Source organism: Triticum urartu, chromosome 3, assembly GCF_003073215.2.
Source record: "Triticum urartu cultivar G1812 chromosome 3, Tu2.1, whole genome shotgun sequence".
Taxonomy (NCBI): Eukaryota; Viridiplantae; Streptophyta; class Magnoliopsida; order Poales; family Poaceae; genus Triticum; species Triticum urartu.
In genome coordinates this window covers 561,186,280-561,214,211 of record NC_053024.1, presented here as the reverse complement: position 1 = coordinate 561,214,211, position 27,932 = coordinate 561,186,280, and positions in this window count along the sequence as shown.

The window sequence follows — 27,932 nt, the reverse complement described above, 5'->3', positions numbered from 1 at the left end:
ACGCTGCTAGAGCTCTTTGGCACGACACACGAAGACATCTGGAAAGTTCTCTTCAAGGCCGGCGAGACACCACCGCCTACGACCGAGGATCACGGGCTCAGCTTAAAACGCCAGGCTAATTTGGTAAGTTCTTTCATGTTTTCAAGGTATAGCCTTTACTAACATATTCTGAGAAGGAGTCTAAGCCTTCCTATCAATTTTTTTAGGCCTGGATCGACATAGCAGGGCAGATTAACTGTCCGGCTCCGCTGCCTGAATACCAAGAGACCCCACTTCTGACGAAGATGCTATTTCCGGCGCCTTATGACGTGCCTGAGAAGAAGGCCAAGAAAACGGTCATGGGGGCCCGGAGTGGCCTTCGCCGAAAAGGCGCTTCGGACGTGACGTCCGAAGACGGGACTCGCTCTTCGGCCGCCGAAGATGACGAGGAGGAGGAGGAAGAAAGCAACTCCCCCCTAGAGGGGGAAGGAAGAAAAGAGGGGCCTCCCCAAATTTGGAGGCGAAGGCGCCCAAGAGGGGGAAGGGCTCCCTTGCGGATGACTCCGCATGGGATGTCGATAACAGTCAGGAGCGGATGCCCCGGACCAAGCCTCGGGCCGCCTAGTAAGTACAAAAAACCTTATGGATGTCCAAATGCTGGCCTTTCCATTTGTAGTGTTAATATTTTTAAATTATGCCATCACAGTCCAGCTCGCGACAGCTCCCTACGATCCTCAACAGAGGGTTCACTAGATTCAGAGGAGATGGCCAGCATGTCACCGCTGCCCGCTGACTCCCCCAAGGCCAAGGACGACGCAGAGGTGTTATCTCGAAGGACTTTCCTGGGTCAGGGAGAGGCTCAGGAGGCGCCCGAAGGCGATGCCTCCATCGCCGGACACCAGCCGGAGCCAATACCCTGGGAGACTAGTGGTGAGGAGGGTCGTGTTCGGTCCGACCCTCAGTAGGACTCGATTCCGGAGACCGATGCGGCTCCCGAATCTGACACGCAACCTCCTACGAAAGAAGGGAGTATGTGTATTCCGCCGGTGACCCCTGTCGAACCCGGGGCACCAGATAATCTGCTGAAGCGCTGCGAGGCGCTTCCATTGTGGATGAGCATCGTGTCCTTATGGGCATGATAATCGAGAAGGTTCAGTCCGCCAAAAGAGGACTAACCGAAGCCTGCGCTAGCCTTTTAACAGGCTTTGAGGTATGTAGTGTAATTGTAGAAAGGATGTCACAGTGTAGACAGTAGCCCCTGATGCTCTGTTCGGTGTTCGGAAAGAAAAAGGCAAACAGAGGGTCAAAATAATTTTTACAGGAGTCTAACATAAGATGTCTATGTGAATAAGCAGGCGTCACTGCTGGCTGCTGCTGCTCACACTGCGGAGGTCTCCGGCCTGAAGCAGAGCCTGGAGCGAGCCAAAGAAGTGCTCAGCCTCATGAAGAAGCAACTGGAGGACAGCCAAGGTATGTAGTGACCTACGCGTGAATCGAGGAAGGATGAATGTTTCGTGCTGACTAAAGTGTCATGAGTTTTATTAGGGGCCACGACCGAGGTGGCGGCCCTCAAGAAGGCGTTAGCCGAGGCCGAGGACAAAGCGGCTAAGGAGCGCGCCGCGTGCGAGAAACACGAGGCCCGGGTCAGCGAGGTCCAGCAAGAGCTCTAGGATGCCATCAAGAAGTATGAGTCCTTGGAGCGTGATTCTAAAACGCAAGCGTCCGAACTTGCAAAGGCCCGCCAGAGCGGACAAGAGGCTTGAGCTGAGGCCCAGAGCGCCCTTCAGGAAATCTAGGCGGCCAAGAAGATCGCGGCGGGTAAGGCTTTCAATATGCAAAGCAAGTATGTGAAGGAAACATTCCTTTTACTTACCCGAATATGGAGCTCTCCAGGGGCGTTTATGGATTTTCCGCGCAGCGTATCAGATGCTGCTGAGTTCTATCGAGCCGAAGAAGGGAGTTCTACGGAGAAGTTGTTCTGGTCTCAATATCTTGGACCGGAACATCTGAAACAGCTGGTCGAGCTGCACAAGGTGCTAGATCTAGCCATGAAGGACCTGATAGTCGGACTATGGCCTACCGCGCCGATACCCAGCAGCTACATCCGACTTGTGAAGTAGCTTGTTAGTGCCTGCCCATGGCTTGAGGTCATAAAGCGATCGGTCTGTATTGAAGGTGCCCGGATGGCCTTTGCCCGTGTCAAGATGCACTGGGCGAAGATGGATGCCAAGAAGCTTATGACCGAGGGGCCGCCTGAGGGCAAGGAGCACCGCCGTCCCGAGTTATATTTTGATGGTGTCCTGGAGGGATCCCGCCTTGTGGTGGAGCAATGTGCGAAGGATGTTATATTCCCATGAAAATATTCGTATTATCCTGTCCTGTAACATGAATCAACGATGTTGTGTAATATAATGCTTGTTATGTTTTAATTTTTTCCTCATGTGTGTACGTGTTGTTTGAATCTTTGGGTTGGCCAGTCGTCGGCTTCTGCCCCCACATAGGTAGTACGGGGGTGTTCGGGATGGAATCTAAACAATCTTGATCCAATTATATGGTCCTTGAAGGAGTTGTTTAGCACAACGAACCAGGCAACCAGACTATGCAGCTTGAAGGCCCTCACTTAACCATAGGAGTTTTATAATAAAAACATGGGCGCAGCCCCTAGTATCTGAACTAGAGTGCTATAAGCATCTGATCGGGAAGTACCGATCCTTCGCGTAATGCATAAGAAATCTCGAACGATTTGTAACCGCCGAACAGCTGACCGGCTCTTGCCGCATCATGACAGTCAGTTTTTGGCTTTCTCTACTGAGGTGCTCCTTTGGATAAACCAAGGCACAATCGCAGTAGTTCTCCCTTTACTACCTTAGTCGATATAGCGGAATGTAAGGTAGCAAGCACAGGAGCCGGGCAACCCAACTATTGACCAAAGACATGATTCGGAGCCAATGCATATAATGCTAAATTCGGGGTGCCGAACTATACTTATAAAAAGTGTTGGAATTTTGTTGCCGTAATGTGGGGTGCTATGAAGCCCCTGGCAAACGTCAAATGTATCAAAGTGTACGGGTACTACCTGATAGGGTTATCCATAGGGGAGCTGAAAAAAGAGAAAGAAAACAAAAAAGGTACAAAGGTAAAAGGCTGGGGTCCTAAAGCTCCAGCCGCAAACTTTTCTCATTGTATTTTAATTAGTATGTCAAGGCACATCGATACAAGTAGTGCGATAAGCCACAGGCTATTTGACACGCCGAAACCAGGGGGGAGCTGCATGTGGGTCCTGAAAAACAGGTAGAGTCGCCGTTAATGGAATCACCTAAAAAGTCCCCATATGTCTGCATTTCTCGCCGTCTTGGTGTGTTTATCCTTCAAGAGGGTCGATGACCAGTCCACCAGATGGGGCCTGTGGGATTGAGACCTGCAAAGGAAACAAGTAAAAGTGAAAGTATGTGTGTATCCGATGTCGGTTGAGGCGTACTATGGACCACAAGCTAGCTATGCCTCCGTCGATGCCCATGGGATTTTAAGTGTGTAGTTATGTACGCGCGGCACGAATGCCGCCACCTTATTGGGACTGAGATGGAGGCCAGATTGCTAGTCGAGCTCCTGACAAGCCGAGCTCTCCTGCTACAGAGTAGTTTGGACCCTCTTAACGGTGTTCGTGGGCTCGGCCGCCGAATTAAGGTTTTGCTTGAGAAGGCCGCTATGTACTTCTGCTGCTAAGGCAGCTGTGTACTCTTCTGTACGGAGGGAGCATTCTGTATTTCCGTTGACCGTTATGACGCCGCACGGATCGGGCATCTTGAGCTTGAGGTAAGCATAGTGTGGTACTGCATTGAATCGAGCAAACGCAGTTCGTGATAGCCACTGCGGAAGGGGACGATATCGAAGATTAACTCCTCGCTTCGGAAGTTGTCCGGAGATCCATAGACAACCTCTAGTGTGATTGAGCCCGTACAGCGGGCTTCTACACCTGGTATGACTCGTTTGAAGGTAGTCCTTGTGGGCTTGATCCGTGATGGGTTAATGCCCATTTTTTGCGCTGTATCCTGATAGAGCAGATTGAGGCTGCTGCCTCCATCCATAAGGATGCGACTCAGGTGGAACCCATCAATTATTGGGTCTAGGACCAGTGCTGCTGAACCATCGTGACGGATACTGGTCGGATGATCCCGGCGATCGGAAGTGATCGGGCATGAAGACCATGGATTAAATTTTGGGGCGACTGGCTCTATCGCATAGACGTCCCTAAGCGCGCGCTTGCGCTCCCTCTTGGGGATGTGGGTAGCGTATATCATGTTCACCGTTTTGACCTGAGGGGGAAACTTCTTTTGTCCCCCTGTGTTCAGTTGCTGGGGCTCTTCGTCATCATCCTCGCTTTGCGATCCCTTTTCCCTGTTCTCGGCGTTTAATTTGCCCGCCTATTTAAAAACCCATCAATCTCTATTTGTATGATTGGGTGGTTTATCCGGGGTGCCATGAATCTGGAATGGACGATCAAGTATGCGGTCCAAGCTAGATGGGCCTAAATTGTTCTTTTGGAACGGCTTCTTCCGTTGAGCGGACTTAGATCCACTGAATCCGGCATTGACCATTGTATCCTCGGTGTTATCACTTTTGTTTCGACGCTTGTATCTGTTGCGTCGAGACTTGTTCTTGTTATTTTTAACTTCGGGCGTGCCGGCGTCTCTTGCATTGTTTTTGCTACGGGCCAACCAACTATCCTCGCCTGCACAAAAGTGGGTCATGAGTGCCGTGAGGACCGCCATGGATTTTGTCTTTTCTTGGCCGAGGTGGCGAGTGAGCCATTCGTCGCGGATGCTGTGTTTGAAGGCTGCTAGGGCTTCAGCATCCGGACAATCGATAATTTGGTTCTTTTTAGTTAAGAACCTAGTCCAGAATTTCCTGGCGGACTCTCCAGGTTGTTGAAATATGTGGCTTAAGTCATCGGCATCTGGTGGCCGGACATATGTACCTTGGAAGTTGTCGAGGAAGGCTTCTTCCAGGTCCTCCCAGCTGCCGATAGAATTTTTAGGAAGGTTGTTTAACCAGTGCCGAGCTGGCCCCTTGAGTTTTAAAGGGAGTTATTTGATGGCATGGAGGTCATCGCCGCAGGCCATATGAATGTGGAGAATGAAGTCTTCGATACACACCGCGGGGTCCGTGGTTCCATCGTATGATTCTATATTCACGGGTTTGAACCCTTCTGGGAATTCATGATCCATGACCTCATCAGTGAAGCAATGAGGGTGTGCGGCGCCTCTATATTGGGCCGTATCGCGACGTAGCTCTGATGGAGTCAATCTGCGGTTTTCAGCCCGCGCATAACTAAGTTTGTCACGTCCGAATAGGTGGCCATCATCGCGTGTCGAGGCACGTCCTCGAGATCCGTAGATTGATCTGGTATATCCTACTTTATTGTTCAGGTTTTGCCGGAGGTCATATGTATGACCGTGGGCTAATTTACCCCTACCTGTGCGATGAGGTGGGGCAGGCTAGTGTTCGGCGTGAGTTGCCGTTTTGTCCCGACCACGTGGTGGTCGGTCAGCCGCATTGTACGATGGTGGTATGTATTCCGGCGCCTCCTCGTCAAACTAAGGTAGCAATTTGCGCTTTGGGTAACTTTTGGTTGGGCGCTTGAGGCCGTATTCTTCGGCTGCTAGGACATCGGTCCATTTATCATTGAGCAGATCTTGATCAGCTTGAAGCTGTTGTTTCTTCTTTTTCAGGCTCCTTGCAGTGGCTATGAGCTGGCGCTTGAAGCGCTCCAGCTCCAGAGGTTCCTCAGGCATGATGAAATCGTCGGTGCCGAGGCTCACCTCATCCTCGGAGAGTGGAAGATAACTTCCGTCCTCTAAGTCTTCGTGCGTGGCCTATTTACCAAGGCCAACCTGCCCATCTCCCGTTCATCTTTTTCATTAGCTGTTTCAACGGGGTCTTCATTGTCTTCGGCACCTTCTGGATTGTATTTCGGAAGGTTTATCCTCAGCTGGATCTTCCTTGTCATCGTCGCTGTTCTCCTTTGGTGCATCCACCATGTATACATCATACGACGAAGTGTCCGTCCAGCGTCTGGTGAACGGTGGGTTCTGGGCCTCTTCTTCTCCAGCATCGTCATCCATATCATCGATATCCTCGGAGTCGTAATCAAGTGTGTCGGTTAAATCTTCGACCATGGCTATAAAGTGGGTGGCAGGCGGGTGGGGAGCAAAATTCTCCATCGTTAGCCCCTAGTTCGAACCGGATATAGTTCGGCTGTGAGTCCTCTGCCAAGGACAAATTCTTTAACGAGTTTAGCATGTCTCCCAAAGGCGAGTGTTGGAAGATGTCTGCGGCGCTGAATTCGAAGATCGATAAACGATCAAGTTTGTCGTCCGCGAGCTCATGTGATTCAGAACTTACGGCCGGAAACGAATCCGGAGTTCCGGTGGCACAGGTATCGTGTGAGATCAAGTCTATGTGCGGCTCCAACGCCGGGGAATCTGTGGCCTCTGTTGCGGGGTTAAGCTTCCCGTCCTTGGATGGCGCAGCCTGCTCTGGATCTAAGGCCAGAGCGGTTACGGGAGCTGTCTCATGGATGCAGTCCGATGACAGATTTAGGTCATGTCCCTTGGGTTGCCAGGATTGGTGGCCGCGGTCTCGAATCCGGCGAGGATCAAGTCCCCACGGATGTCCACGACGTAGTTCAAGCTCCCAAATCTGACTTGATGGCCAGGGGCATAGCTTTCGATCTGCTCCAGATGGCCAAGCGAGTTGGCCCGCAGAGCGAAACCGCCGAACACGAAGATCTATCTGGGGAGGAAAACTCCCCCTTGGGCAGCATCGTTGTAGATGGATGAAGGAGCCATCAAACCTCTTGATGACGGCGCAGTGGAACTCTGAATGAAATCACCAATGTCGGTTTCAAAACCGGCGGATCTCGGGTAGGGGGTCCCGAACTGTGCATGTAAGGTCGATGGTAACATGAGACAAGGGACACAATGTTTTAACCAGGTTCGGGCCCTCTTTATGGAGGTAATACCCTATGTCCTGCTTGATTGATCTTGATGAATATGAGTATTACAAGAGTTGATCTACCATGAGATCGTAATGGCTAAACCCTAGAGGTCTAGCTTGTACGGCTATGATAATGTATGTCCTCCGGACTAATCCTCCCATTTATATAGACACCGGGAGGATATAGGGTTATACAAGTCGGTTACAAAGAAAGGAATCTACATATTTAGTCGACAAGCTTGCCCTCCACGCCAAGGAGAGTCCCATCCAGACACGGGTGTAGTCTTTGGTCTTCGTATCTTCACAGCCCATCAGTCCGCTAATAGGATGGACGCTCAAGGACCCCTTAGTCCAGGACTCCCTCACCCCCCCGAGGAACTAATGGGCCACATGGGCCTTAGTGGAGAGAGAGAGGGCCGGCCAGGGCAGGCTGCGCGCCCCCTCCCCTCTAGTCCGAATGGGAGTAGGCCCCCTTCCTTCTCCCTCTCCTCCTTCCTTTCCCCCTGCTAGTAGGACTAGGAAAAGGGGAGTCCTACTACTAGGAGGAGGACTCCTCTCCTGGCGCGCCCCAAGCGCCGGCTGGCCTCCCCCCTTGCTCCTTTATATACGGGGGCAGGGGCACCCTAGGACACACAAGTTGATCATTGATCTTTTAGCTATGTGCGGTGCCCCCCTCCACCATAATCCACCTCGATCATATCGTGTAGTGCTTAGGCGGAGCCCTGCGCCGGTAGCTTCATCATCACCGTCATCACGATGTCATGCTAACAAAGCTCTCCCTCGACACTCAGTTGGATCGAGAGTTCGTGGGACGTCATCAAGCTGAACGTGTGCAGATCACGGAGGTGTTGTACTTTCAGTACTAGGATCGGTCAAATCGTGAAGACGTATGACTACATCAACCGCGTTGTCATAACGCTTCCGCTTACGGTCTATCAGGGTATGTGGACTACACTCTTCCCCTCTCGTTGCTATGCATCACCATGATATATCTTGCATGTGCGTAGGAAACTTTTTGAAATTACTGTGTTCCCTAACAGTTACACCCAATACTTAAGTATGATCATATTGACTCGTAGTTGGTGCTTTTATAACAGAAGATGGAGACTCAATTTCAAAAATAAAAATGGCATAAAGTAAAAGAAAGGCCCTTCGCAGAGGGAAGTAGGGATTTGTAGAGGTGCCAGAGCTCAAAGCAAAAAAATAGAGATAAAACATTTTGGGAGGTGTATCCATCCCACCAACGAAAACGACTTAGAGTTCCCAACACTTTCCATCCTAGATATATCATAGGCGGTTCCCAAACCAAAAATAAAGTTTATTCCTTTTTCCACCATACTTTCACTTTCCAGGGCTAACCGTATCCATGGGTGCCTTCCATACCAACACTTTCAAAAATACTAAGCACACCGTGCACAAAAAGATGTAAGTGAAGCACTAGAGCAAGTCCATAGCTCATAAAAAATTTAAGTGAAGCAAAGAGAGCAATTCTAACAAGTCATGATATAATTTTGGCTCTCCAAATAAGTGTGTCCAGCATGGGATCAAGACTTAAAAAACAAAACAAAAAAAGCAAAGACTCATATCATACAAGATGCTCCAAGTAAAACACATTCATGTGACGAATAAAAATATAGCTTCGAGTAAAATACCGATGGTCGTTAGAAGAAAGAGGGGATGCCACTCGGAGGCATCCCCAAGCTTAGTCGGTTGCTCATTTTTAGATAATAGCTTGGGATGCTGGGGCATCCCCAAGCTTAGGCTCTTCTATCCTGTATTCCTTCATCCATCGTAAGATAACCCAAAACTTGAAAACCTTAATCACACAAGACTCAACAAAACCTTTGTGACATCTGTTAGTATAAGAAAAATAAATCACTACTATAAGTAATGTACCAAACCAATTCATATATTGTTTTTGCATTATATCTACTGTATTCCAACTTTTCTATGGCAAAAAATCATCAAAGAAAACCATAGAGCCATCAAAATAAGCACACAATGCAAAGAAAACAGAATATGTCAAAACAGAACAGTCTGTAGTAATCTGATTTGTTTGAATACTTCTGTAACTCCAAAAATTCTGAAAAATTAGGACGGCCTGAGAAATTTGTAAATTTATCTACTGCAAGTGGAATGGGTATTTTATCGCTCTTTTATAAAAAATAAGAATATTTTTGTGAGCGCAAAAGTTTCTGTTTTTTCAGCAAGATCAGAAAACTATCACCCAAGAATATCCTAAAGGCTTTACTTGGCACGAACACCAATTAAAACATAAAAACACAATCATATCAGTAGCATAATTTTGCTAACACTCAAACACCGGAAGCACAAAGAAAAAATATTTTTTATTCATTGGGTTGCCTCCCAACAAGCGCTATAGTTTTACGCCCCTAGCTAGGCATAAGATTTCAACGATGCTCACATGAAAGATAGTAATTGAAACACGAAGAGAGCATCATGTAGCATGTAAAAAACAAATTTAAGTCTAACTTACTTCCTATGCATAGGAATTTTATAGGAAAACAAATTATCAAGACAAGAAACATCTAGCATATGCAAAGGAGAGGAATAAAACATTGACAATCTCAACACAACGAGAGGAAATTTAATAACATGAAAATTTCTACAACCATATTTTCCTCTGTCATAATAATTATATGTAGGATCATAATCAAATTCAATAATATAACTATCATATAAAATTTTCTCTTTATGATCCGCATGCATGCAAAGTTGACACTCTTCCAAAATAGTGGGATTATCATCAAATAAAGTCATGACCTCTCCAAACCCACTTTCATAAAGAAATTCATAAGATTGAACACTCTCCAAATATGTGGGATTATTTTCAGCTAAAGTTGACACTCTTCCAAACCCACTTTCAATATTATTGCAAACATATTCATCGTGAGGTTTAAATGAACTATCAAGATCATAAGAACCATCATCACCCCAATCATGATTATTGCAATAAGTAGCGGACATAACAAAACAAGCATCCCCAAGCTTGGGTTTTTGAATATCACTAGCACAATTGACATTTATAGAATTTATAGTAAAATCATTGCAATCATGCTTTTCATTCAAAGAGCTATCATGAATCACTTCATAAATTTCTTCATCACAATTTTCAGATTCATGAATCTCAAGCAAAACTTCATAAAGATAATCAAGTGAACTCAATTCACAAGCAATAGGTTCATCATAATTGGATCTTTTGAAAAGATTTGCAAGTGGATGAGGATCCATATCAATAGATCTTTAACAAGCAAAGATGCAAGCAAATAGAAGGCACATGGCAACACAAGCAAACATGAGATCTGACGAGAAAAAGGCGAACGAAAAAAAGAGGGCGAATAAAATGGCAAATTTTGTGAAGTGGGGGAGAGGAAAATGAGGGGAAAATGGCAAATAATGTAAATTGCAAGGAGATTAGATTTGTGATTAGGAACCTGGTATATGTTGAAGATCCTCCCCGGCAACGGCGCCAGAAATTCCTTTTGATGTCGCTTGAAGCTACGTCAGTATTTCCCCAAAGAGGAAGGGATGATGCAGCACAGCGGCGGTAGGTATTTCCCTCAGATATTAAACCAAGGTTATCGAACTAGTAGGAGAACCACGCAAGACAACGTAAACATCACCTGCACACAAATAACAACTTCTCACAACCCGACGTGTTAAAGGGGTTGTCAATCCCTTCCGGGGTACGGCGCCTCAAGATAGGCAAACAGATGTGAGGTAAATTTGTAGTAGATTGATAGATCGAATGCCTAACAAATAAATAAGAATAAATTGAAGCAAAGTATTTTTGGGTTTTGGGATTAATAGATCTGAAAATAAAAGCAAAGGAAAAGTAGATCGCAAAGGCAAATATATGAGAAAGAAACTCGGGGGTCGTAGGTTTCACTAGTGGCTTCTCTCGAGAAAAATAGCAAACGGTGGGTAAACGAATTACTGTTGGGCAATTGATAGAACTTCAAATACTCATGACAATATCCAGGCAATGATCATTATATAGGCATCACATCCAAGATTAGTAGACTGACTCCTGCCTGCATCTACTACTATTACTCCACACATCGACCGCTATCTAGCATGCATCTAGTGTATTAAGTTCATGGAGAAACGAAGTAATTGTTGACACACGAACACGTCCCGTGTACCCTGGACGCCGGGGGTGATGCACCGCAGCTCACGTCGAAGGAGACCCGACCGACAGCGCGATACGCAGGACAGTCGGCGGGCGCTTTTGCAGACCCGAAACCCCAAAAAGTGTGTTGGCACACAAACACGTACCGTGTACCCTCGACGCCGGGGGTGATGCACCGCAGCTCACGTCGAAGGAGACCCGACCGACAGCGCGATACGTAGGATAGTCGGCGGGCGCTTTTGCAGACTCGAAACCCCGCGCACCCGGGAGGGACCCGTCAGGGATTGCGGCGGCTATGGGCTGCCCTAGGTCAATTCGCTCGCCCCTAGAGCCTCGTGGATCGCTGCCTTCCAACGCGAAGAACAAATGAAGAACGAGAAAGAAAGATACAAGGGTGAGGGATAAAAGTAGATGAACACAAAAGTGTAATTTATAGATTGGTTCGATTGGTGTTGTTTCAATCGGCCGTCACCCCCAACATATATAAGAGGTGGCTGGACTTCCCGTACAAGAAAAGAATTTATCTAAGCTTTCCTTACAAGAAAATTACATCAATTCACGTCCAAAACCCTAGTCAAATTCGGACTGGTTTATCCGAACTTTCCAAAACTGTTTGGTTTAAACTGGCTGCACCTTGCGGGTCTTTTTTGCGGTGGTAAATGATCTCGTATTAAAACAAGCCCAAAAGCGATCTTGACCGTTTCGACGAGACGAACAACTTTCATGTTGAAGGTTTTTTGATCAGAGATCATCTTGAGGGTCAGATCGGTCTCGCAACACAGGCTATTTCCTCGCGCTACCCGTCAGACATGTGTCTGGTGGGGCGCGCCACATCTCGCCTCGTGACAGGGCTGCACTCCGATTGCTCTAACTTTTGCATACGAACTCGGATTTGAACGATTTTTATATCAAAATCGATCGCTTCGACGAGACGAAGACAACCCGTGTAGATCATTTTTCCATCCAGGATCATCTAAATAACCTTTTGAGCCCATCTTCAACTTCTCGTTCGATTGACTATCACAGCCTCCAACCAGGCAAGTTTTCCATCCGAGTAAGCTTTCCACACCAGCAATGTTTCTACTCGGCAAGCTTTCACACCGGCAAGGTTCCACTCCGGCAAGGTTTGTACTCGGGCAAGGGTTCCTCCCTGACAAGGTTTCTCCCCCGGCAAGATTTCACACCGGCAAGCTTCCACACCGGCAAGGTTTCACTCCGGCAAGGTTTGTACTCCGGCAAGGGTTCCTCCCTGACAAGGTTTCTCCCCCGGCAAGATTTCACACCGGCAAGCTTCCACACCGGAGATCTTTCTGTGCCGGCAAGCTTTCCACGCCGGCAAGCCTTTACACTGGCAAGCTTTCACACCGGCAAGATTTTACCCCGGCAAGGTTTTCGCCCCAGCATGCTGCTTTATGATCGTGGCACTTTTGAGCGTCAACACATGGCCCCCCTGTTTTTTTGGTAAAGCTAGCGTGCCAAAAAATACTTGTACCAAGTTTATTTTAAGGACGATGTCAACACTCCATCGGCCATTTATATGTTCTTAGGACGATAAGTATATATCGGCCATGTCTTGTGTGAACTTTCTGATGCAAACTTGGGTGAAACCTTCTCAGCTTCATTAACAATCCAGTGATAAAGTTCCATAGATATGTATCTCAATGTCATCCTCCGAACCATATTGTTCACCCTTTTGCTAGGATTTTGTAGACAATCAACAATAAACTTTCTCCAATCCTTACTAAGGGAGTCCTGGATTAGGGGGTGTTCGGGTAGCCGGACTATACCTTCAGCCGGACTCCAGGACTATGAAGATACAAGATTGAAGACTTCGTCCCGTGTCCGGATGGGACTTTCCTTGGCGTGGAAGGCAAGCTTGGCGATGCGGATATTTAGATCTCCTACCATTGTAACCGACTTTGTGTAACCCTAACCCTCTCCGGTGTCTATATAAATCGGAGGGTTTTAGTCCGTAGGACAACTTCATCATACAACAATCATACCATAGGCTAGCTTCTAGGGTTTAGCCTCCTTGATCTCGTGGTAGATCTACTCTTGTACTACCCATATCATCAATATTAATCAAGAAGGACGTAGGGTTTTACCTCCATCAAGAGGGCCTGAACCTGGGTAAAATATCGTGTTCCTTGCCTCCTGTTACCATCCGGCCTAGACGCACAGTTCGGGACCCCCTACCCGAGATCCGCCGTTTTTGACACCGACATTGGTGCTTTCATTGAGAGTTCCTCTGTGCTGTCGCAATCAGGAAGGATGCCTCTTCCCGTCTTTAAAGATGGCGCCGTTACTAAGGGAGCCTTGGTTGTTGGCCAAACTCTCCGGCTAGGCGGTTTTCTCATGACCGCCTGTTCGGCCGTTGCGCCGACGGTGACCTCTCGGGTCATCAAAAGCAATCTTCACGTCAGCTCGGAACTCGTCGAGCAGTTAGATCCAATGGAGCTCTCTTCCGTAAACGAGCTCTTGGATCGCATTGCCGCCTTGGGGGTCACTACGGATTATGACCAGGTTGGGCTTAAACCCGATCTAAGAGAAATTAATTCTCCCCAAGTCACCCATCACGTTGCCGTGGTAGAGGCACAGTGCGACGACTCTTCATCTATCTTAAGGACTATCTACGTCCGGATTCCTGATCCCTCCAAGACGGATACCCGCGGAGGGGAGGATGTAACTCAAGACCTGAACTTAGAATCAGGCAACGGGCTAGATTCACTGGACAACATCCAAGAATCCAAACTTCAGAGTTCGGAAACTCCTTGGCCTCTGAGTCTTAGATTGGGTGAAGTTCCAGATTTAATTCCACCCACCCACCCGAACATAAGCGATCTATCCCAAATCAGGCAAAAGCCCGAAGAAACAGTACATCATTACTGGGCAAGGTTCCTCCTGGTTATGAACAGGATAAAGGACTGCCGCGAGGAAGACGCAATCTCAATCTTTTGCAATAATTGCACGGACAAGGGAATCCTCAACGCCATAGGTCGTCGTGATATTACACGCTTCTCTGACTTGGCGTCCATAGTACAAAAGTACTGTACGATGGAAAGCGCCCGGAAAACCAAAACTAAATTTTGGGACAATCCGGCCCTAAATAGAAACCTCATCCGAAATAAAAGGGTGCATCATCGTCAGACACCCGGGTTAAAAACCAAAAAACCGAAACCCTCTACAGGGCATGGAACCGTACTGGAGGGATGGCTTAATGGACCCTGTAAAATTCATAGTACAAGAGGACGCCGCACCAACTCATAGCCTTAGAGCATGTTGGATACTCTGGCAGGTGGCCAAAAGGGGCAAAGATCTCCTAATTCCAGAGGCCGCAGAAAACCACCTCAGGGACTCCAGTACAGTCTTAACAGTCTTTGAGACTTTCGCATCAAATAATATGCAAAAAAGAACACTCCGCAGCCTCGCCAAAGTCTATCAAGTAGCAACAATAAACCCATGGAGTGACACGGCTATTACTTTTAATGCCAGTGATGGACCTAAAATCCGAACAGCTCGAGCACCAGCCGCATTGGTACTCAGTCCTATAGTGGACGACTTTCGCCTCACCAAGGTACTCATGGATGGAGGCAGCGGATTGAACCTCATTTATGAGGAAACCCTTCAAAAAATGGAAATAGACTGGAACCGCATTGAGCGAAGCAGCACAACCTTTAGAGGAATAATCCCCAGTCAGGAAGCGCGCTGTGCAGGAAAAATCACACTAGATGTGGTGTTCGGCACGCCGGATAATTATAGGTCCGAAGAGGTCACATTCCAAGTGGCCCCATTCAGTAGCGGATACCACACTCAGCTGGGGCGGGAAGCGTTTACAATCTTCCAAGCAATACCCCATTACGGGTACATGAAGCTCAAGATGCCCGGGCCGAACGGAATCATCACTCTTGCTAGTGATCCGGACATAGCACTCCGCGCCAAAAACAAGACAACCGCATTGGCCCTTGAGGCACTGTCCGAAGCCCTAGCGGCTGAGGAACTGACTGCGCTGCACTCCACGATAAACAGGGACGATGTGATACTCGATAAAAGATCCAAGTCCACCTCCTTTAAACCGGCGGATGAAATAGTCAAATTCCAGGTCCATCCAACGGACCCCAATAAAACAGCTTCCATCGGGGCATGATTAAACCCCGATGTAGACGCCGCACTGTGAGAATTCCTATGGGATAACTAGGACATTATTGCCTGGCACCCTTCAGACATGCCAGGAATCCCACGCAGGCTGGCCGAACACAGCTTAAATATCCTAAAAGGATTCAAACCTGTCAAACAAGCCCTTCGGCGTTTCTCTGAGCCCAAGAGACAGGCAATGGGAGAGGAGCTAGCCAAACTATTGGAGGCTAGATTCATCAGAGATATAAAACATCCGGACTGGCTAGCAAACTTGGTGATGGTACCAAAGAAGGAAAAATCCTGGCGCCTGTGCGTTGACTTCAAAGACCTTAACAAGGCTTGCCCAAAGGATCCCTTCCCCCTCCCCCGCATCGATCAAATTATCGACGCCACTGCAGGACACGATTCGTTGTGCTTCCTCGACGCATACTCCGGTTACCATCAAATCAAGATGGCCGAGTCAGACCAAGCCGCAACGGCATTCATCACCCCATACGGCCCATTCTGCTTCAACACAATGCCTTTCGGGCTCAAAAACGCCGGCGCAACATATCAGCGCATGATTCAGACATGTCTGGCAAACCAGATCGGCAAAACAGTAGAGGCATACGTGGATGATGTGGTCGTAAAAACAAGACATGTCGAATCTCTAGTAGACAACTTGAGGCTTACATTTGACAACCTCCGAGCATATGACATCAAGCTAAATCCGGAAAAATGCATTTTCAACGTTCCAGCCGGAAAGCTCTTGGGCTTCATTGTATCCGGTAGAGGAATCGAAGCAAATCAAGCCAAGATCCGAGCTTTGTCACAATTGGATATCCCAAAGGACCTCAAAAAAATACAAAAATTAACCGGATGCGTGGCGGCTCTAAGCCGCTTTATCTCCCGGTTGGGAGAAAAGGCACTACCCCTCTATCACCTCCTTCGGCGCACCGAACACTTTGAGTGGATGGATGCCGCCACGGCAGGACTCGAGGAAATAAAAGCCATATTGGAAACAAACCCCATCCTGGCCGCGCCAAACAACGGCGAACCAATGCTATTGTACATTGCAGGAACCCATCAAGTTGTCAGCGCAGTACTCGTCGTCGAGCGGGAAACGGACGGACACAAATTCCCCCTTCAAAAGCCAGATTACTATGTGTCCACTGTCCTCACCCCATGCAAATCATGGTACCCACATTATCAAAAGATTGCATATGCGGTATTCATGGCATCCCGGAAGCTACGACACTACTTTCAAGAGTGTTCAATCATAGTAGCATCGGAAGTACCACTCAACGATATTATAAACAACCGTGACGCAACGGGCCGGATTGCAAAATGGGCCATCGAGCTCCTCCCGTTCGACGTAACTTATAGGCCACGGTGAGCTACCAAGTTGCATGTTTTGGCCGACTTCATCGCGGAATGGACGGAGGCCGAACTCCCTAAAGAGTACGGCACATATTCAAAATGGATCATGCACTTCGACGGTTCCAAAATGTTGGCCGGACTAGGGGCCGGCATCATTTTGACGTCCCCCACAGGAGACATAGTTCAATATGTACTCCAGATTATGTACACGGACTCCAACAATGCAGCCGAATATGAGGCCCTTTTACATGGTCTCCGGATGGCAGTATCCATGGGCATTCAACACCTAGAGGTGCACGGGGATTCGGAACTCGCGATATCCCAAATAAATGGAGACTTCGATGCCAAGGATCCAAAAATGGCAGCTTACCGCAATGCCGTCCTCAAAATGTCAGCTCGGTTCGAGGGGCTCGAATTTCACCATATAGCCCGAGAAAACAATCAGGCGACAGACGTCCTGGCACGCATCGACGCAAAACGCGATGCGGTCCCCCCAACATCTTCCTGGAAAGGCTGTTCAAGCCATCCGTAGTATGAAGGGGAACATGGCAATATTAGCCCGGACCCAACCGCACTGTCCGACGCCGAACAATCTGACATAATCGGAGGCTCTGCCAATGAAATCACAACCTCAGCCCACGTACTAATGGCCGTTATCGCCCCATGGACAGAACCATTCCTAGCCTACCTTACTAGGCAGGAACTCCCAGAGGACCAAAACGAGGCACACTGTATAGTGCGGCGATCTAAAGCCTATAAAGTCCATGAGGGAGAACTTTATAAGAAAAGCACTACTGGAGTCCTTCATAGGTGCATCTCCGAAGAGGAAGGGCGGAACCTGCTAGCTGAAATTCATGCCGGACTCGGTGGCCATCACGCCGCAGCTCGGTCCCTTGTAAGCAAGGCTTTCCGTACAGGCTTTTATTGGCCGACGGCCTGGGCGGACACTCAGGACTTGGTCCAACGATGCGCCGGTTGCCAGCTTTTTGCAAACCAAATCCATATGCCACCCACCGCCCTCCAAACTATCCCCATCACTTGGCCTTTCGCGGTCTGGGGGCTTGACATGGTGGGACCCCTTAAAGGCGGAACCCACAAGAAAAAGTACTTACTTGTCATGGTGGATAAGTTCACCAAATGGATAGAAGCCAAGCCTGTTAAGACGGCCGAATCCGGACCTGTGATAGACTTTATATCCGGGGTCGTACACCATTATGGCGTCCCCTACAGCATCATCACCGATAACAGCACGAACTTTACGGCCGATGAGGTAAAACTCTGGTGCAAAAACATGGGCATCAAGCTCGATTATGCTTCCGTCTATCACCCACAAACTAACGGTCAGGTCGAACGTGCAAATGGTCTCATCATGAGCGGCATCAAACCCAGATTAGTGTGGCCCCTCAAGGAATCTAACATGCACTGGGTAGAGGAGCTCGACTCCGTACTCTGGGGGCTGTGGACCACGCCGAATCGCACCATCGGATACACACCATTTTTTATGGTGTACGGCGCAGAGGTAGTCTTGCCCTGCGACATAATTCATGACTCACCTCGAGTGCGCATGTACGAAGAAAGGGAAGCCGAGCTCGATCGGCAGGACGGTTTGGACGCCTTAGAGGAGGAGCGCGATGTGGCAAAAGCCCGTTCCGCATTCTATCAACAGCAGGCTCGAAGATATCAAAGCAGAGAAGTGCGGGCCAAAAACTACAACGTTGGCGAATTAGTTCTACGCCTGCCAGACAAGAAAAAGGACAAGATGAAGCCCAAGTGGGAAGGTCCCTTCATAATCGACCAAGTCCTGACTGGTGGGGCATACCGCCTGCGAGATGCGTCGGATAACTGACTCGAGCCGAACCCATGGAACGCAGCCCGTCTCCGAAGATTCTACGCCTAGCGCCAGACTCTGTGTTTGTCTCCTTCCTCTGTCCATTTTTTACATTTTCTGTCTTACATTTCTCTCCTTCCCCTCTTTTCTTTTATAGCCCTTAAAGGCTCCTCAAGTGAAGTGCTACTCGCGCTCATTAAACCTGGGGGCTTCTTTAACAGAAGCTTATTTATACGGGCTTCACGCCCACCACATGTGTCAAACTTCCGCATGTACCTTTTCTTCACCATTATATGCATCGATATGACTTAAGTTTTGTCCAAGCTGGGTTGCCTGGCTCCTGTGCTTACCCCTACGTTCCCGATTGTTCGGCTAGGTGGTAAAGGGAGCACCTCTGCGATTGTTACTGCCGGATCAGCCGGATGTGTACCTCAGACTAGGTGAAGCCGAAAGCTAGCATTCTTAAGGGAATATTCGGTCGGTGATCTAAAAGATGACCTTTTTTACTTATTTATATATATGCCCCCAGATGATTTTCCTGCGTTTGCAGTCCGGACATGCACTTTAGGGCATTCCTCCCAGAGAAAGGAACCCCTGATGGAACTATTCTCTCTGGAAGATGTTTCTTACTAACCATGTAATATAACATAACTAGTTGGGAACTTGTCTGATAAAGCACTAATGACCCCTACGCCTGGTCTCCATGCATACCCCGGTTCTTACATAACCGGTAGAGTATTCAGACACACTCCGAACCGTCAGGTCCTGAGGTTGAAGTGAAAAGGTCGGCAACGACAAACGATCTACAATCCGGCTAGAAGGCATTACACATGTCAATTAAAAATTACATAGTCACTCTGACTGACTGTATTCCTCTTCAATACCATCTAACAGGCTGTCTAACTTACAGTCCTGCTGGGAATACTTTGCGGCTAATTCTACTTGGCCATACACTAAGCTTACAGGGATCTCCTTCCCATCAGGCCCCACAGGTCCGACCTCGGCCATGTGGTTTGGGTCAGACTTCGTGTACCGCGTCTTCACCATGGCCCAGGCCTCCCTAGTGCCTTGTCGGCAGGCCGACATCTTCCACAACCGGAAGCGCCGCCGAGCTCCCTTAAGCTTCTCAGAAAGCTCTCCAAGGCCCTCGGGCATGGAGTGGGAAGTCATAAGGCTCGGGCAACGCCTCGCATCGCCTGCCAAACTCGCTCATGCAGTTGCGAGAGCTCGGGAAGAAGGTCACCTGTAGAACCGGGCATCTCCTCTGGAGGACGACCCGATAGCATACCTACAGACATTACTCTGTTATTCGACTTCCTCGCTGAACTCTTTTCTTTCAAAGATTCGCTTAAGCACTTACTAAATATGCCGCGTCGAAGCCGCTGATTCTCCTTAGTAGAGTCCGACAGCTGGCCACGAACATCTTTAAGTTCAACGTCCAGCTTGGTGTTGGCATCCTGAAGATCATTCTTCTCCTGCCTCACCCTTGTCAACATACTCTCACCGGCCTTTAGTCGGCGCAAGAGTTGTTGCCTCTCCGGATCTAGTCCGGCGCCATCTGCAATATGATTTGTCAGTTTTACACCCACGCCGCACTTCGCAAGATACTAATCTTTCGAAGTGTATCTTACCAGTGGGGGTCTCTTAGGGCTCCCCTACCGCGACTAGTGAGGCCTCCAGTTGGGCTTTGCACTCTTCTAGCTCCTGGGACAGTATGGTATTCTTCTCTGTAAGAACCTGCATAACAAATGATCCTTAAATTAGTTAGCCTAACTGTTTCAAGTCTCGGGGGCTACTGGTATATATATATATATATTTACCAAAATTTTCTTACCCATATATCTTTTACATATTGCTCCATGGCTCTGGCTAAAGGATTTTGAGCGGCACGGAGATACCCATCTCCCGAATTCAAGGCATCTAATGCCTCTTGGGAGAAACAAGTGTCGCGAAAAACTGTCCGGTGACGCCTGTGGTTCATGGCACTCTCCACCTCGGAATTGGTGGCAGACAGCCTGTCCGCATCCTCTGTCGGAGGAACGTCCGATGTGCGCCTTGTGTTCGCTTCCGCTTCCGGGCCAGGCGTTGGAGCCTGGCTGGTGGAGGCGCGATTGGCAACCTCTCCGGATGTAGTCCGGCGAGGTCTCTTCGTCCTGAAGACAGCACGAACGTTAATATGCCCTAAAGGAATAACACCAGGGAAAAAGAGGATGCGCTATACCTTTGCGTCGGCGTCTCAGTCCGGACTACATTCCTTTTTACCCCACAGGGCCCTGCGGCCCCTCGTTGGCTAGCCGCCGCAGGTTCGGCCTCCCGCCTCGGAAACCTCCCCTGCAAAACACGGCCGTTGTCAGGAAAACTGAAATGCGTGAGAATGGATTCCTTCTCAAGGGGATGAGACTCCGCTCTCTATTACCTGGGAGGCCGGGATTAACCCTGGGTAATCGGCCGTAATGGCCACCAAGGTATTGTCCTTGCTTAGCTGATGAAACACCCCGTCAATCAGCTCCACCAATATGTCCGGATCCTCTTCGGAGTCCGGATCGAGGGACTGTTCTGGATCCTCGGGCTGGGGGGACGGCTGTTTATATCCTTTACTTCCTGACGCAGTTCCTGCATTGAAATCGGAAGACTACATATTTAATCATGGGAATATAAAACGGATGGGCAAGCACAATTGTCCACTTACCCAACTCGGAGGGTTGTACATAGAAAATCCGCCCTGCGGGTTGACGTGGAGGAATTCCTCCTCTTCTCCCTTGTACAAAGAGGATAAGATCTTTACGAGAGCGGCGGCTGAGACTGGCCCCTTACGACCGTAACGGGTGGCGTCATCCTCCCCGTTAAAATCCCACATGGGGTGGCCTCTATATTGAAGCGGCTACACCCCCCGCATAATGCATGCGGCCATGACTTCAATCATGGTTAGTCCAGAATGAGCCAATAGTCTTATCCGACCCATCAGGTGAAGGACGTCCCTGTCGCCTTCTCTCTGAGAGATCCGCGGACGCCAGCTTAGGCGTTTCTTTAAGGGAGTACTGTTGAATTCGGGGAGACCGGCCCGGATAGGATCCGGCAGCGGGACATCATCTATATAAAACCATTCCGAAGGCCAGTCCTCGGACGCCTTCTTTGGGGTTCCGGATAGATATCCGGTCCCGGCGATATGCCACAGTTCGGCTCCGCCCACTTGATATATAGACCCCTCTTGAGAGCGGGGCACCAGGCAGAATAACCTCTTCCACAGCGCGAAATGAGCCTCAACACCCAAGAATAGCTCGCAAAGGGCGACGAATCCCGCGATATTCAATATAGAGGCGGGCGTGAGATTGTGCAGCTGGAGGCCGTAGAACTCCACAAGCCCACGGAGAAATGGATGAATTGGAAATCCAAGTCCTCTTACTAGATAAGGGACGAGGCACACCCGCTCTCCTTTGGAGGGATTGGGGGTGCTCTCCGCTTGCTCTCCGCCATTATAGGTGGCGAGTCCGGCTCGGACCGGGACCATATAGGCCTGAGGGAGAAATCCCTTGGCCTGAAGCGACACTAGCTCGCTGTGCGGGATGGAGCACCTCTCCTAGTATCCAGGTTTAGGACTGGAAGGGTGAGAGGAGGAGCTGCGACGGCTGGCCATGTTGGAATGGACCGTTGCTGGAGGCGCTCTGATGATTTCTCGCGGAGAGGAGAAGGTGTGGTTTGGATCTGAATCCCCATCCCATTAAATAGGCGGCTCGTTTATGCGGCTAGGGGTGTGAATGTAAAAACACCCCGACTTTTCGCATTCGTTTAACACGTGGAAGACGGCCATTATTGGGCGTGGAAGCCAAGGTGCGCTACATTACGAAAATCGGACATTATTCAGCAGGTACACGGAATTTGGAGAGGAACCCGCCTTGCAATGCCGAAGACAATCTGCGCACCGGACTCGTCGTCATTGAAGCCTGGTTCGGGGGCTACTGAGGGAATCCTGGATTAGGGGGTGTTCGGGTAGCCGGACTATACCTTCAGCCGGACTCCAGGACTGTGAAGATACAAGATTGAAGACTTCGTCCCGTGTCCGGATGGGACTTTCCTTGGCGTGGAAGGCAAGCTTGGTGATGCGGATATTTAGATCTCCTACCATTGTAACCGACTTTGTGCAACCCTAACCCTCTCCGGTGTCTATATAAACCGGAGGGTTTTAGTCCGTAGGACAACTTCATCATACAACAATCATACCATAGGCTAGCTTCTAGGGTTTAGCCTCCTTGATCTCGTGGTAGATCTACTCTTGTACTACCCATATCATCAATATTAATCAAGCAGGACGTAGGGTTTTACCTCCATCACGAGGGCCCGAACCTGGGTAAAACATCGTGTTCCTTGCCTCCTGTTACCATCCAGCCTATACGCACAGTTCGGGACCCCCTACCCAAGATCCGCCGGTTTTGACACCGACACTTACTTTCGCCTGCATAAAAATTTCATTAGTGGCCGAAGCTGTGGACTCCAATTCGGCCTTACCTATGTTGGCAAGAATAAGCATCGGCTATTGATAGATGTGCAATACACCATGACCAACATGGTAGCCAAATGCTTGCTATGCCAACTCTCTCCAATTATCATGTCTAGATATACTAAGAATCTTAAAACAACCCATGGTAAATTTTACATCTAGACATACCTCAAGATAAACTAAAAGTGATTCGTCAAAACATTGATAACCATTGGATATTTGTTGCACTACTAGTAATGAATCACCGGAATCCTCAATATGTATAGCACCTATAGCAAGGCAAAGCTCCAATCCGAATGACAATGCATATTCGGCTATGATCATTGTGCAAAAATATTTTAAGCGGCATGAGGCTTCACAAAATAGCACCATAAGGATATATATAAACAACACCAACACCTTGGCCATTGCTACAAATTTAACCGTCAATATATAATCTCCATGGTTCTAGAGAGATCAAGCTGAAATCAATATTATGCATGATGTCAATATGATGCTCAAATAAAATCAACCATGATTTGGCCTTACATAAATTCTGAATACTAATAAGCCAAAGCACACCCAATCAAAACATAAGTTCACTTTGCAATTTTGGTGAATTGATCTATGCATAATATCTTCAATGACATCAATTTGACAAATTCCTTTGCAAGCACTTATCTCAAACTAAGGACGATGTTAGAATACCACACCGGCCATTCTTAGATATATTCTTAGGGCGATAGATAAATATCGGCCATTACAATGAGGTCCATGTAGTATTCACCCACCAAGGTATGTATAGCCGAAATAAACCAATGAAATAGCAATAAGATATTTCGGCCCCTTTGTATTAGCAACAAAAATGTAACTAACCAAATGTATAGTGATTTGGTAATACTCTGTCATGATATAGAAAATTATGTTGCATCCATTGATCAAAATAAGCCCATGGAGGGTAACTGATCATACCTGTGGATGAATTCCATGGCAAAGGCATCAGTGGCATTGTTGAAGAAAATGGATGATGTGCTAACCGAAGATTTTGATGTTGTGATCCACACCTTCGGCTTAATTGTTTGTTGCTTCCATTCTTCTCTTTCTTCACTTTTATTGTACTTGTTGCAATAGAAGCATGCACATCATTTTTGTTATGAATGATCCTCTTGGGAACCCATGCCATGTTCTTCTGTCTCAGCTCTTGTGCACTAAGATTTTGTAATTCCTTCTTTTGCCAATACGTTAAGCCAAGTGGGCATCTCGGCTGTAATTCTGTTTTGACCAATGGCAGTTCCTTTTTGGCCTTATGCACTCTCAACTTCTTTTCTTCAGATTTTGCACTTTGACTCTCAATAATTGGTTGCTTTACCTCATTGCCGTTAGTAGCCAATGTTAACACTTTAATTGGCTCTTTTTTATTTGAGATCAAATCTGAAGTTGCACTCTTACGACCATCTCTTTTAACACGGCAAACTTGCTTGACCACCTCTTTCTTCATCCTTGAGCTCTGGACCGATTCCTTATGATTGAAACGGTCTTTAACATGTGATTGTTCAGATATTGATCTTCTCGGAGCCGCATAATATTGGTGAGATAGTCTAAAATAAGATGGAGAATGTGCCCTTGTATCATACCCCTCCCATGATGGATATGGATCTATATGAGCATAGGGAGGCATCCACGTCATTGGCATTGGCGGCCCAAAATAAGGATATGAATATGTTGCATTAAAATTCTCACTTTGCCAATGCCGATCCTCATATTTGCGCCTTGGGGGTAATCTTGGTTTCTTTGCATGATTGGGCTGATAAGCATTCTTCTCTTCACTCTTCTTTTGATATTTATCCAATAGTTCAGCGAAGGTGATTTTTGATCTCTTACACTTGCGCTTATTTCGGCCTTTGTTTCCTTTTGGTTTGCTTTCATCGATCATTGGATTTGCTTGCTGCCCCCAGTCCTTGGCGTCTCCATTGTAGCTTCGATGGAATTCTTGCCCTCAAGATTATGTTCATTATGCTCTTCGACAACTTCTTTACTTGAAAGCTTGATCCCATCACCTGCAGTTTTTACCTTCTCTTCAAATGGATCGGCTTGAAGCAGCCGATCCAAAAACTTTCTACCATCGGGACCAATCGGAATAGACTGGTCATCTCTTGGTGTCTCAACAAATTTCAATCGTCCTTTATCAGTGGACGATTTAACTATTTGACGAAACATGTTACAATCCTCAAAATTATGCTTATACGAATCATGCAACTTACAATACATTCGTCCTTTTGATCACAATACATGTGATCAAGAATTCTAATGTAATTATTTTTCAACAACAAATCAAAGATTTGATCACACATGTTTGAATCGAAGGTATACCTTTTGTTTTCTAGCCGATCTTGTTGTGAGAACGGCTTTGGAGTTAAGCAAACGAACGGTTCAGATTTGACATCTTCCCATTCGGCTATGAATTCTCTTTCGCATACTTTTTCCGATGTCCTTAAATAAGAAACTATACTAGCATCGGTTTTCCCAAAAGATTTTAACCTTCGCTTTAAATTTCTGAAATCAATGTAGTTAGAACATACACGTCTCAATTGATACCATGCGTAAGCTAAGCATGAAGCAATCAAAGCTACCCAATTAGATATGAACTTTAAATAAAGTAATGGGAAAAGCTTTGGCTGCAGTAATAAGTCACTATCGGTCTCTTTGAATGGTACAATATATTGGCCGATATGCTTAGTAACAATTTTATTGCTAACAAGTAAATTGCCCTTATTCATTGGTCTTTGAAAATTACTTATTAGAATTTTTCTAATAGATGTATCAACAATAAAGTTGTGGCCAAATCTGAAAATAGGTAAATTACTTGCTAGACATACCTCTTCAAATATGTTGGGAGAGCATGATGATTGCATATGATGAATAATATCGTGCTTTGCTTCTGGATGACTTCCCAACACCATGTCACAATTTTCTTCTTGATTTCGTGCATCATAAATTTGAAGATCTCCGTCAACCGAACTTTGTTCGGCTACTTGCTCTTGTCCTTGAAGCTTGTCAATTTCTATGGCACGAAACTCATAGGGCAGGAAGTAGGTTCCATTAACTTCAGAAAAAATCAAACATGGTTGTTTTGCTATGCTTGCCATTCCCTTTCTCAATAATGCTTGCCTCTTTGGATTTGATGGATTTGTAATATATACTACTTGATTCGGCTTTTTCAACCGAGGCACTTTCAAGTTCCGAATCATCCTTCTTTTCATTGATACTACCAATTGGCAATGCTTCTTCCATCTGAGCCAATTCTTTTTCTATTTGTTTCTGGCGGCGAGCGGCAAAGTTGGCTTTAAGTTTTTTCTCAATTTCAGCCCACTCTGGATATGATTGCCCCCCAATGTTTTTAGATTCTTTCGGCAATGACACACGGGTGTTGCCGAAATTTTGCAATAGTGTAGGGGGTGTATAATATGATGTAGTACTAGGTGAAGGCATATGCATTGTTGTAAAACCATATTTTTGCTCGCCAATTTTATCAATTGGCAAAGATTCATCTTCTTGCAAAACTCTAGCTTTTATTGCGGCATAATCAGGAAATAGCCCCTTTTCATGTTGTTCAAGGCAAAGAGCACTAATCCTCTTATTTTGGGCTAAAATCTTTAATGCAGCCACTACTACCTTATCTTCTACAATATTGGGCACAACCTCTCCTGTAAAATTTACATTTATTCGGCTATGACCAGGAAGGTGTGAAGCCGAATTATGAACATCTACAGTTGTGTATGGTGCTGAAAAATTACTGAGATGGGGTGTAGTATATGACGGTTGAGAGTAATTGGCCGAATAGCTAGTAGTAGCATGGCCGATTCTCCCATCCATCGGCATGGTTGAACTAGTATATTGCAAATTAGTTTCTGATGAATAAAAAGGTGAAACACTTTGTCGCATGATATTGGAAGTTCCTACAAGAGGTGTTTCAACTTGATTGCCCAAACTCATCATATTATTCATCGGCATATAAATTTTTGGGGTTGCCGATGCATGGGAGTTGGGATACATATGTTGCATGCTGCTAAAATTATATGAAGTAGAACCATGAAGATTTTGTTGCATCGGCCCTTGCACATAATTAGATATATGATTGATAAAGCTAGGGCTAGCCGATACATTATTCTCATTAGATGATCTAGCAACAACATATGCATTACTTGCATCTACATATGTGAATTGGGTATTCATATTACCTTTGTAGATTGCAAACCCTAGATGACGATCTCTTTGTAGCAAGAACGGGCTGGAGACCGTTCAAAGCTTCGTCCCCAGCGGAGTCGCCAAAAAGTGTGTTGACACACGAACACGTCCCATGTACCCTTGACGCCGGGGGTGATGCACCGCAGCTCACGTCGAAGGAGACCCGACCGACAGCGCGATACGCAGGACAGTCGGCGGGCGCTTTTGCAGACCCGAAACCCCAAAAAGTGTGTTGACACACGAACACGTCCCGTGTACCCTCGACGCCGGGGGTGATGCACCGCAGCTCATGTCGAAGGAGACCCGACCGACAGCGCGATACGCAGGACAGTCGACGGGCGCTTTTGCAGACCCGAAACCCCGCGCACCCGGGAGGGACCCCGTCAGGGATTGCGGCGGCTATGGGCTGCCCTAGGTCGATTCGCTCGCCCCTAGAGCCTCGTGGATCGCTGCCTTCCAAGGCGAAGAATGAATGAAGAACGAGAAAGAAAGATACAAGGGTGAGGGATAAAAGTAGATGAACACAAAAGTGTAATTGATAGATTGGTTCGATTGGTGTTGTTTCAATCGGCCGTCACCCCCAACATATATGAGAGGCGGCTGGACTTCCCGTACAAGCAAAGAATTTATCTAGGCTTTCCTTACAAGAAAATTACATCAATTCACGTCCAAAACCCTAGTCAAATTCGGACTGGTTTATCCGAACTTTCCAAAACTGTTCGGTTTAAACTGGCTGCACCTTGCGGGTCTTTTTTGCGGTGGTA